This window comes from Apteryx rowi, unplaced genomic scaffold (assembly GCF_003343035.1).
Source record: "Apteryx rowi isolate R43461 unplaced genomic scaffold, aptRow1 scaffold_38, whole genome shotgun sequence".
Classification (NCBI taxonomy): domain Eukaryota; kingdom Metazoa; phylum Chordata; class Aves; order Apterygiformes; family Apterygidae; genus Apteryx; species Apteryx rowi.
Window position 1 is genome coordinate 2,101,449 of NW_020450307.1, and position 12,139 is coordinate 2,113,587.

At 46.3% G+C, this 12,139-nt stretch overlaps 1 protein-coding gene across 1 annotated transcript in view; it reads right to left on the bottom strand.

Moving 5' to 3' along the window:
• Window positions 1–11,909, bottom strand: part of PIK3CD (phosphatidylinositol-4,5-bisphosphate 3-kinase catalytic subunit delta) — a 47,283-nt gene extending 35,374 nt beyond the window's left edge. Inside the window, exon 1 of the mRNA XM_026073981.1 lies at window positions 11,890–11,909. The gene's annotated coding sequence lies outside the window, so the exon portion shown is untranslated. The remainder of the gene's footprint in view (window positions 1–11,889) is intronic.
• Between the last annotated feature and the right edge of the window lie 230 nt (window positions 11,910–12,139).

The window sequence follows — 12,139 nt, forward strand, 5'->3', positions numbered from 1 at the left end:
GGCGGGAGCCCAGGGGAGGCGGCAGCGAGGGAGGCAGGCAGGCAGGGAGGCGAGGAGGGAGGCAGGGAGGCGAGGAGGGAGGCAGGGAGGGAGGCGGCGCCGGCCCGCCCAGCGGCATCAACTGCAAAGGGCGCCCGCGGCTGGGCGGCGCGCGGCGGCGACCCGCGCTCCGGTAACGGTGCATCGCGCGTCAGCAGCTGCGCACTGCACACCGGCGACCGGCGCTCTGGCAGTGGTGCCTCGCACATTGGCAACGGTGCATCGCACACCAGCAACCCCTGCAGCAGCAACCCGTGCACTGCACACCCGCAACCTGCGCAGCACGCACCTGCAACCCGCGCTCCAGCAACTGTGCATCGTGCACCAGTAACTGCGCACGTCAGTCACCCTGCCCTGGGCACCAGCCACTCTGCCTGGGCACCCCTAGCTGGGCACCGGTAACTACGCACCACGCACCAGTAACCAACCCGACATTGCGCAGCAGTGACAGCCCGCGACGCAGCAGTAAGCGTGCGCTGCACACGTGCGTGCGTGCGGCGCCCTGCCAGCCCAGCCCGGCAGGGCCTCGAGGGCTCCTCGGGCGCCCGGGGGGTTCTGCGACTTGTCGTGGGAAATCAGCGGCTCCCGCAGGAGCAGCAGACAGAGTTCAGAAATTCTCCCAGCGCTCAAAGACCAATCGCTCTCCTCCATCTCATTAAATTTTCAGCAGCAATTAGATATCCAAAGAGCATTTGCTCGTTTGAAAACAATCTCTCCCTTTTCACACGCATCCTCTTGCGCTTGAGGAGTGCCTACCAGAATTTGGGTCACAAATAATAAGAGATCCTGGATTTGTGTTTTTAATTATTTCCCTCCCTGCACATGGAAACAAATAACCTTTTCATGTGACACAGTTAGCGTTAGCACGCTGCCCCAAGGGGTCCTCCAATTTACGAGTCCCAGAGTCACCATTTTTCCTAAAGCTTCCACTGCTGAAGGCATGCGATCAGGGCATAAATTCCATGCTATAATCCAAGAGCAGCTCATTATTCTTGCAATCTATTTTTTCTTCCCTGAACATTACAAATTGGCAACACAGATATCTTACCATCAGTACAAATTGTGACTGTTGAAACATTTGTTCTTTGACTCTCTTTGAATCCACTATCGTGTTTTAACGTGACCTTTTAAAGCTCAGATTCTGTCTATTTTAAATCATGGGAACTGACATGTGTTGAAGATATTTTTAACAGACTGTTTACTGGAATTCTGGTTTCTGTTCTGCTATTTTTTTCCCCCTTTTCAACAGCTTTTCTATTCATTATTTCAAGTCTCACACATAGGATTGGATTGAACACTTAAGTCCAATTTCTTGCACGCCACGTGGGCAAATGTTCAACAGAAAACGTAGGAAAGGGGAGAAGGGACTGAAAATCAGAAAAAAATAGTTGCAACCCGCTAGATCAAGGATCCGAGACCTCCAGGCAGAGCAGAAGGGAATGGTTAGTTAGCTGTATTTCCTCTGCATTACTGAGAGCAAAGCAGTTCTTCCAGGTCTGAAGAAAGCACTGCGAAGGGCTTGCAGTCCCCACGTGGTAGGCACGTGGTAGGCGTTAAGCTGTGCATGCCAGATCAAAAAGACCATCTCCGTGCCAGGCCATGAAGTGCTGATCCGGTATAAATTTATCCATTCAGAGCTGGTCATGAAACTAGGACAGGTTAATTTTCTGTTGGCAGGTCTCACAGTTTCTTGCCATGCAGCAGTTAAGTGCTCCAGGCCACTTATTCTGGCAAATTTGCCAAAAACCTGATTTCGTACCCCTGCTGAGTCAGGGGTCAGCTTTGTCCGGCTTGGCGAGTGAGCTGGGCCCCAGCCCGGTATTCCTGACTGTGACACCGCTTTATTTGGGACTCGGTAAGACAGCACAGAAGAGCCAAGAATGGTCCTTTTCTGCAAAACTGCAAGGGCCACAACCATGGCAGCTCTGTTCCCGGTGAAGAGCCCTGCAGTTATCACCAATAGGGTCCAAGCTTGTGCTTAAAACAGCACACGAAGAAGAAAAATAAATTGATACCTAAAACTGATGTGAAAGTAATTGCTAGATGACACAAACTGACTTTAATTAAAAAAATTAATATTCGCCAAGTGCACTGGAAAACAAGAAGAGAGCACTTTTATCTTGGGCTTCATCTTCTCACAGCTTCATCACTTGGCATTTATCCTCACATCTCTTTTCGGGTTGTTCCCTATCTTCTTCACTCGAGGTACACTGTTCTTGCACCCTGTTCATCTTCTCAGCACCCATTTACGTGATGGACATGCCTTAAAACACGAGCTGTACAAATGCTAACCGTCCCCCTTTCAAACCCCTTCTCTGTGCCACAAGAAATTTAGCCAACATTCATAGCCTTGCCGGGGCAGCTGGTCGTCTTCTAGAGGAAAAGGGAACAGAGGGAGGAAGGGGAGGAAGACAAGCAAATAGTGTAACCGCAGCACCTTTATTTCCAGGATTGCCTAACAAGAACGCTTTCAACTGCCAAGGGGGCACCTGGAGCGAAAAACACCATGCCTGGGTCCTAACATAAACATCGGCAATTTTAGTAAATAGTAACGTTTATGAAACTGTATTCACCACTTTACAGACCGAGTACTAACAGGCCTAGAATACCCTCTCTTCTCCTCCCCTTACTCAAGGGGGAAAAAAAAAGCCACATTTAATTGCACCACAAAGTAAACAGGAAGCCAGAGCAGTTTTAGGAGAGTAGAAACGCTTTGCTCCATGCGGTTAACACTGCCAAAGTGGCGGGCAACCGCGTTTTTGCACCAGCTATGCAGTTGGCCTGCAAACACACCTGGTAACTTGCTCTCATTTAAAAGTCAAAGAAGTTTTTTCTGGCCACAAGACCTGAAATAGGATCACAGCCACACGAGGCGTACAACACCCATCCACGCAGGCCGCCGGAGGCGAGCAGCAGAGCTCGGCTATATAAGCACAGCCACAGGACGCATTCCTTGCTGAGAAAAGCCTCCAGCCTAAACCAAACGGTGCTTCAAGGTTTGAAGATCACTGTTTCTTTTTGCACCTCACATGAAGGGTCTCTCTGCTATAGCCTAATGCTACACTACTACAGGCTTTTTATTCCTTGTGGGGATTTTCTTTTAATGCATATATATATTTGGCCCCTGGGCTCTCTCGCAGGCTACGAATGTGCACTCTGAATTGAAGGGACGAGAGCTAAGTGCCTGCTGCCTGCTTCCGTGACTCCGGTGGGCTTCCCTGTGGCAGACATTAGGAGGAATCGCACTAAGTATTGCAATTGCACCTTGCAGCCTCCAATTGCTGTACACATTCATTCCGATCTCTGGAGCGTTCCCGTTCTCCCTTCAAACACCCAGAGCAGCCACAGCCTGGCTGATTAYGAAGGACTTCATAAACAGCTTAATGCTGCTGCATTTTACCGATGTTCTTTCAGGCAGGACACAAGGTAAAAGATGGGAGGAAGAACCAGCCATACCTGACAGACCTTCATCACTCCCAAAATCAGTGCTAGTGCTCTAAAGAGAGTGTTAATTAGTCTAAACCAACTGCAGATCCAGATCCTCCTAAATTTTGTAGGGGAAATTCAGATCCGAATTCACAATTTAATGTCAAGTGCCATACRACTATTCACACAGCAGTCAGCAGTGTGGTAGGACATCAATGATAACGCACATAAATTGCTCAGCAAGCCAGAAACGTATCCGAGCAAATGCTTGCCCCAGGGAAACCAAACTCTGCTCCAGCACTGGGAGGGTGGACAATTTCCCAAGGAAGGGCAGCACGGCCAGGGAAGTGGATTCGCCTCGGCAGGAGGCACAGGGGTGGCAGGGCAGTAGCCCTTCACTTGGGTCTCTTCAGAGAAAACAGAAACTAATGAGAGACTGCGACGAATGAAACCGAGAGGAGAACTTCACCACATCTTCTCCAAAGCAAAGGCTGGAGCTGCCGCCTCTCTCCAGAGATCACTATCACATGTCTCACCTTCCACTTTCCCCCAGCGCAAGTCCCACGAAAACAGCACATCCCAGCTAGGGACGGGCGAGGATGCCGGGGGGGGGGGGGAATCACAAGCACATGCACCAGCTCTACCTATGCACCAGCTGCATTAACCCGGGGGGCTCCACGGACGGGGTGAGGGTCTTGCCGAGCACCGACTCTTCGCTGCCCTGGGCTGACCACCTCTTTGTGCTGCTACCGTGCTCCATCCTGAAGCTGGATGTCCTCACCCAACATTGAAGCAGGTGCTCGTTTTCTCCCATTCAACCATTCTCCAGCAACCTTCCCAGGAGGAGGAGGTCGCTCCGATGAAAAATGCAGCGGTTATTTCATAGCCTAGACTTTCAGTCAGCTGAGCGCACACAGTGGTTCTTATACTAATTGTTTTTCTTTTAAGAACAAGGTTACAATTTGCTTGTATATATCGTCACGAAAGAGATTTTTCAGAGAAGGAAACCATAACAAAATCTTGGCATGTTTTTCTCTTCTTTCACTAGACATGCTTTCAAATGAAAAACTCAGTGAAAACTTCCTATGGAATTTACAGGAGTATAAATATATCAGTACAGGAGCTGACAGTGAATTATAAGGGGGTGGGATTCAAGGACTTGAGCAGCCTGTTTGTTCAAGGAGACTTTAAATAGGGCCAAGCCTAGGAGTCCTGCAAGGACAGCGAGTCCCAAGATCACACAGTGAAACAGAGCTTCAGTCCTGGTTAGATCTGGGGTCTTCAAAAGACCATCCTTGAACCGGAACCTCTCCCAAATGACAGGGAGAGGGAGAACACCACCACAGATACTTGAGACTCTGGCTCAAGGACAGAACGGCATATTTTGGTGTCCTTGCCCAGATGAAAATACTGTTTGATTTGTGTGACTATGCATTTAAATGAAGGGCATTGCGGACTTAAGAACAATGTGCTCCTCCATGATTTCCCCATAAATGTTTGCAGAGGAGAAACAAGCAACAAGAACTGACCTGTGTTAGCTGCAGAAAGCAGCTGAAATTCCTATCTTGAACATCAGCAACAGCACACGGCTTCTAAAGAAGAAAAATCCCCAGAGACAGTTCTCCTCAGGAGGTTATTGAAACGAGCCAGGAGGCTTCGTTTGATACCTCCTTGGCTGTAACTTCGAAATTCTGATGAAGAAACAACCTCTGCACACGCCAAGGTATTGCGTTAAGGAGAAAGCAAGTTAACTTAATTGTTATGGTGCAAGCAGCACAACATCCCAGAGAACGGAGAGGAAGGTATTAGTCAAACGCTACACGGAGGAGACGCTACTGACCCAGTTCTGCAAGATACGCAATGCTCCGGCTATGTCGGAGATGCAGTCTGAGGTACTGACAGCAAAAACTTAAGACACAAAACGGTTCAGAATTAAAAACAAAACCCAACAACAAAAACCCTGCACACAACTCCAAAACCTCAAGACTCAGTGCTTTCCAGGATGGGACCTGGAGTAATGCATTCAAGTCTACTCCTCACACTGGCACTGATGCTGTGGCCTTCAACAAGTTGTTTCACCTGTTTCTCTGCATGCAGAATACAGATAATATTACTTCCGTGTTTTGCAGGGCATTTTGCGAAGCTTTGCTCTTTGCACAGGTTATCTGAGGTCTTTCACTGGTGGTGCGACAGAACTACAAAGCATCAGAGTGTCAACACAAAATACCATTTTTTTCTTTATCACTTCAAATACAATTGCATACGTGCACACAGCATTTTCTCATGCACACCCAAGGAATGCAGCTCAAAAACTTTTGTTGAAGATGTTTTTGGATACAAAAATGAAACAGGAGTCAAACAAACTGACAGAGGCTACATCCCATTTCTGACCATCAGCTCATCAGGAGGGAAAGACAAACTTTCCTCTCTTTTTCTGCAACACGATTTCTTGGGAGCATTTCTTTTTGCATAAAGTAAGTGATCTATAAAACCACAAATTTCCATTATGAGTCGTAACTGCCCGTTTAACTAAACCATGCTGTTTAATCTTGAAATTACTGTTGGGGGATTCTGGATCCTTTTCTTCGCTATCAGAAGAAAAGCAGCACCCAATCCTCCCACGTTCAGAAGTCCAGTATATGTTCACATGACTGGTCGGTGCACAAAAATGCAAAAATGGACCTCAGGGATAAAGACAGAGCTTTAAAAAAAGTCTTTGGTCTTCCCAGTTTGGGAATTTTGGGGGTCCTTATTAATTGTTTCCAGTAAGACCGGATCTTGCGAACTTCTGTGTGGGTGGCTGCCTGCACACTGAAGTCACACAGATGCAGGTGCCTGCCTGCACTAAATATTTTGCACAAACTTATGAGTTTGTTATGTTTGGGTGTTTTTTTTCTTTTGTTTAGTTTTATTTGATGTTTAAAGAATGCATTCCAAATTAAGTAACATTCAGAACCCAAACAAATACACTCTCACACATAATAAACAGAATAAATATATGCATCGTTTTACAGATGGAGACAGATGCCAGTGACAAATGCTTTAAGAATTTTTCAGCCACCTGAAAAATCACTTAGAGTCAGAAATAAGTAGCAAAGGCCATTGCATGAGTCATCAATGACAACAAGGAGGAAAGGAATGCGAAGGAAGGGTTTGTTTTTTTTCCTCCAAAAAATGAGAGATGATTTTGGTAGAAAGAAAATTGTTATTTTTACTGTTAGCAGAGTAAAATTTCCATTTGTGAAATAGGGGAATTTCCACCTGAGGCAAACTGATGAAGAGTCATTTACATAGCAGGAGGTAAAACTACAACTTTTACCCTGGGAACAGCGTCGAAGGAAAAACAGTCTCTTTAGTAGCAGGAAAGTGCAAAATTTTTGCCCTCAAATTTTGGTCCAAAAATAAATAATGCTTGTTTTTATTAAGTCTTTAAAAATATATAAAAGAAGAGATGCATTTCACAGAAGCAAATGTTCCAGCAGCCTAAATGAACTGGGACTGGGGAACTGTATTAAACAAGTATTAACTACATTAAGCTCTTACACTATATACTACAAGGGCAAGCGTGCCTCTCAAAATAAAATACGAAAAACTCGCTGTTAGTTATCACTTACGACATGGCAGCAGCTAGGATTTGAATCAGGCTGGAGCTCTCCTCACAGCAGCAGAATATCCACATGCAGCTAAGTTTGCTGCCTCGAAGGGTTTTTGCAGGTCTCTGCCTGTCCCTTTCCATGGCCCTGGCCACGCTGCAAACTCACTGCCCTGGGCTCCCTTCTGGGAGAGGGGGAACAACCGCTCCCATGGTGAGCGTTGCTAAGAGATTAGTGTTTGTGATGTGATTTGCAAATTACAACAACTGATACCATACACCAAACTGTTGTGCACGATATGCGCACATCTTTTACCCAGTGATGCAAAGACTGATATTAATTTGGGTTGGCAAAAACCAGAGTCGCAATAACATTTGCTCTCTAAATGACTTGGGCAGCTTGTTACAGTGGAATTTTATACTCTTCTGCATTTTTTCCCCTCACAGGAGGGTGCCGTTTTTCCTCCTCGATTGCCAAGCGCAGACCCAGAAAGACCAAGTGAGTTGCCAACACAGGGATGTGCAGGATCTGGGGCAGAGCAGAGAAGCTGCTCCCAAATCTCCCCCGTGCAAAGCCAGCCTGCTAACCGCTAGGTCAATCTTCCTTGCAATGGATGTTCCAGAGCCCTGTGGCTCTCAGCCTCTTTTAAAGAAGTTTAAAAATCCCCGTCGTGCTTTATTATTAAAAGCCACTATTTGGGATAGCCCAACATAGAAAAAAATTGAGAAAGAATATTTTCTCCTGTTCTTTTCTTAGTATAAACAGTTGTTTTACTCTCTTTATTGATGGCTTTCCTGCTATCTTCACAAAAAGGTTTAAAAAAAGTTTTAAAAAAAAAGAGTATTGTGAACTAGCAAAGTCTTTAAAATCAATCATCTAAAACGGGAGAGACGGGGGACTCTGGCAAGGGAGAATCTGCACACAGGGTCTCCACCAGCCGGAAATCAAACCCACCCATCCCAGCGCAGGAATCGGCAACGAGTCACAGCCTGCGGGGTAATTTCCACCAGCTCTCGGGAAGGGTCCCCAGGCACACGCTGCGCTCAGGGAAGAGCTGCTCAGCACCAGGCTGGCGCACAGCAGCCTGCCAGGTTGTTACACGAGGGTAGGAAGGGACCTCTCCAGCAAAGACAGGGTGCTTTGCAAGTTCAACAAAGTCTGGATACACCCCTGGGAATGAGCCTTGTTCCTATTAGGAAGCTTACGACAGGCATATCCCCCCCACAACTGCTTTCTTTCCCAGATAAATCAGACGTGCTTCCTGCAGTAGACACCAACTAGCATTACTCTGCCAGGGTTCGGTGGAAGGTGCTGTGCATGAGCACGCATATTACAGACAGATTACATTCGCATATGAAATGAGATGAACAGCATGCAAAACAGCAAAGCAAGCCACAGAGAAGGTGCATTTTAGATAAGCATAATATCTAAGCTATTGACAAAAACCCCAACTTACTCCCACATGCATATCTTGTACCACATCCTTTTGGGTCATCTGGAATTTTTATCGATAGTTGCAGAGTTTGCTTCTTTTCTCTGGGACTCAATTCAGTAAAAAAGGCAAATTCTTCTATGAAAATCATGCATCACTATGTTTTGCAGGCTGCACATGCAGAATTTGCCACTACTTTCTCAACACACACGATCTAGATCCCCATCCCAAGGACTGCCTTCCAAATCCAAAGTGCCATGCTTTCTTCACCCAGTCACTCCTGGTAACTCGTCTTCCCTCAACACCCGTGCGAAAGTGAAAACTTTTTCATCCAAGTTTCCAAGAAGATCGTTGTTTGTCAAGGCCTAATTCAAGGAAGTAAATCAATTATTGAATCAATTGACTGACGGTAGTTTCTACATGTGGACTGAGTCTTAGACTGTAAACTCTTCTGGTAAGGAACTATCTTCATATTTGTATATTGTGCAGTTCTGAGTAACAGGTCTTCACCCAAGTGATTTTTCCATTTTAACAGGACAGTGACAAATTGCCCCAGTTCATACACCTTTGCATATCCATCTGCTTCATCACTTGTCTGGAAAATTGTAAAGTTTTGAGACTGAACATAACACAACTTAATTTCCACTGGTTCCTCAATAGCCAGCTTCTGTACTAGTATGGCAAAAAGCATCCCCCCCCCCCATCTACTTGAAACAGGAAAAAAAGATAAAATTTTGGTCTTATCTAGACTGCCTGGAAGTTCCTTTTCAACCCATCTCTGCTGCAAGCCTATTCTGCAACATCATGAAGGCCTCAAGCCCAGCTTTAGCCTGACACTGAAGAGAAACAAAGCATCGAATGGAAATAGCAATGAAGTACCAGCAGTCTATGTACTAAGGGCTGAGCAAGAGGACAACTTTGAGCAGCATTTCCTATCTTATTTCCTTGTTACCTGCAACAGGAAAAAACTCAGCCTCTCATTTCCCTCCTCCTATCCACTTTCTGTTCAGTGTTTCGAGGGCCTGGTGTAAATTAGCTACAGATTTTCTATTTGCTCTTTTTCTAAAAGCCATAGGTAAAAAGACCCAGTGCAAACTCTCTTGGATAATATGGGAAAACGACATGGGTTGGGAGCAGACATCCCAGGCACGCGTAGTTAGCAGAGGTCCCAGGCGGCATGAGGCGTTATGCTGGGCTGCCGAGCAGAGGAAACCAGGGGCACGGTGAAACGGTGAAAAGGAGGTGGATTGTGACACTGAGTTCACGCACAACTTTGGAAAGCTCTTTAGGTGACTCTTTCATAGTCAGACTTGGAAATTTAGTGGAAAAATTTAGTTATATTTGTGCAGCCTCTTTTCATGAGCACCCGCTTCAGATACATACATATAATATGCAGCATGGTAATATTAACAAGCACATTGCCAAGCCACATTGCTTTGTGTGACTTGGAGAATGAAATGATCTGGGGTTCCCAATGAAGATATCAAGATATGTGGAAGCCATTTGCTGACCTAGACCAAAATACAGCCATTTGCTAGAGGGTTAAGTACTGCAATAGGCAGCGTAGCTCATTTCCAACATCTTCAGCATAAAGCTGTACTTCTAGAAATAAGTTTTGAAAGAATTAGCAATAAGGAACATGGCACCAGAAAAGGGAACTACTCCATTTATGTTTGTGTCAGCAGAGAAAGTCTTTCTTCACCATCCCATTTCAGCCCGTTAACTTCTCAGCCACAGAGCAGCTCTCTTACTCTGGGGATCAGCGGGGATCTCCGTTTGCTTCGCCGAGAGGTCGGAGATGTCAGATCTTGAGGTAGATGTTTTGCTAGGGAGCACTAGCAGACTAAAGAGCTTACGGTTGTTGAACTGCACAAAGCATAAAGACTGCCATGCTTTGCAAGCTGGCCAATCCCAATGTTGCCCCTACAGCGCAGATGGCCGTGTTCTGCAATACTGCAAACTTTATCAGAGACTGTCTCGGGCAATGCAGGCTGGTGAAGCAGGATGAAAGTAAAATGGGACCAACAACACCTCCCGTCAAAGTCATCTGCTTGCTGGACACGTAGCTCACCAGTCAGACCACCAGCATATTTGCAAGCCTGCTGCAGACTGATGGCATGACACCCTGAGGAGCCCCTAACAGGAGCGTTTCCTGCCTGCCCCTGCGGTGACCACGCAGCCACCCACCTGCTCGTCTGTCGGGTTCCTTTGGGACGCTCTGAGGAACCCAGATGCTCACTCAACTCTAAAGAAAAGTTTGCAAAGAAAAGGGGCATTTAGAGACATTCCACCCCCCTCGTCTGCAAAAGCCCCCAACAAAAATATATCTAGCTACTACACGTGATTCCTTTTGTGGCAAAAGAAAAGAAATTCGCAAGCCCTTTGACACTAAAAAATATATCCTTCCTCCTCCTCAGACTTCTCCTTTTACAGAAGCTTTTCTCTTTCTGTGCCATTTGCCAGCCGGTCACGCTTGTCTCTTTTACTAGCTCCCACCTTGGAGCCAGATGAATGCCCTCTCATAATGTAAAGCTCCTGATGATGCCATATGGGCTTTTAATGTCATGCCATTACAGCTATAGCCCTAGCACCCACTTACAGGCCATTCAGTGCTAACAGGTCATGCCCTGACTATTCCTCCATGCACATTATTTATTTACCAGTCTTCTCTTCCTTCAGTGCTTTATCGATTGTTGCTGCTTCTTCCCATGCACTCTGCTTGGGATTTCCCTGTGTTAGGAGGTCATACCCAGCAGAGCCAGGACTGGAGGCTAGCACTACTTTTTGTTCCTCTGCTTAAAATATAAGGCAGTCTTTTCCCAATGGCCACATATATATCCACACAGTCAACTTTGGATAGGAGTAGTTCCCTCAGAAGATTAGCAAATAATAAAAAACAAACAAATCCAAAAGACCCTGAACCTGATCTTTCTTTCACTGACTGCTAAATCAGTACCAGCAAAGGCCTAGAAAGATTTGCAGCACATTTTGCAAGAGGAGAAATGCACGAGTACGTGCACTTGATCACGTTTCCTAGAACGGCTGAGGTCTAGCCCTCTGTGGCTCCCCTCTTTGCTGAACCTCTGTCTTCCCTCATCTTTGATAACAGATGCCAACAGCGTGTTCGGCAATGTCAGATTACTCAGTGCTGGGAGAACGCTCAATCCGGAGCATCACAGCATTTCTCCCTACTCCTTCCTGAACCTCTTTTGTGAGGTCTGGCTGACCAAAGGAGGAAAGGCAAAGGACAAAGCATCGCATGTGAAATCCTGCTATGTTGCAAAAAAGTAAGCTTGCACACACAAGAGATCTCACAGAGCAGTCTTCTCCTTCAGGCACTTTAGAGATAACAAAATAGTCACCCATAAGATAATCAAACCTTGACGAATTTTTTGTCACCTTCTTGTCGGTCAGTGTCCCCAGCTCACCAGCAGGCAGTTGTGGCTGCCATCTTGGCTGTACTTTGGTCTCCTTGTAGCTACACACTGCTGCGGAAGAACACACGTCCTGGCAGCACTGCCCACAAGCAAATCAGTGAAGACTGAGCAGAGCCCAGTAAACTGTGCTCCCACTGTCCTGGTGCAGGGGAAAGTGGTCTTCTTCCATGCTGGCAGCATCAGGAGAAGAAGTTGAGCGTGAATTGTCCAGC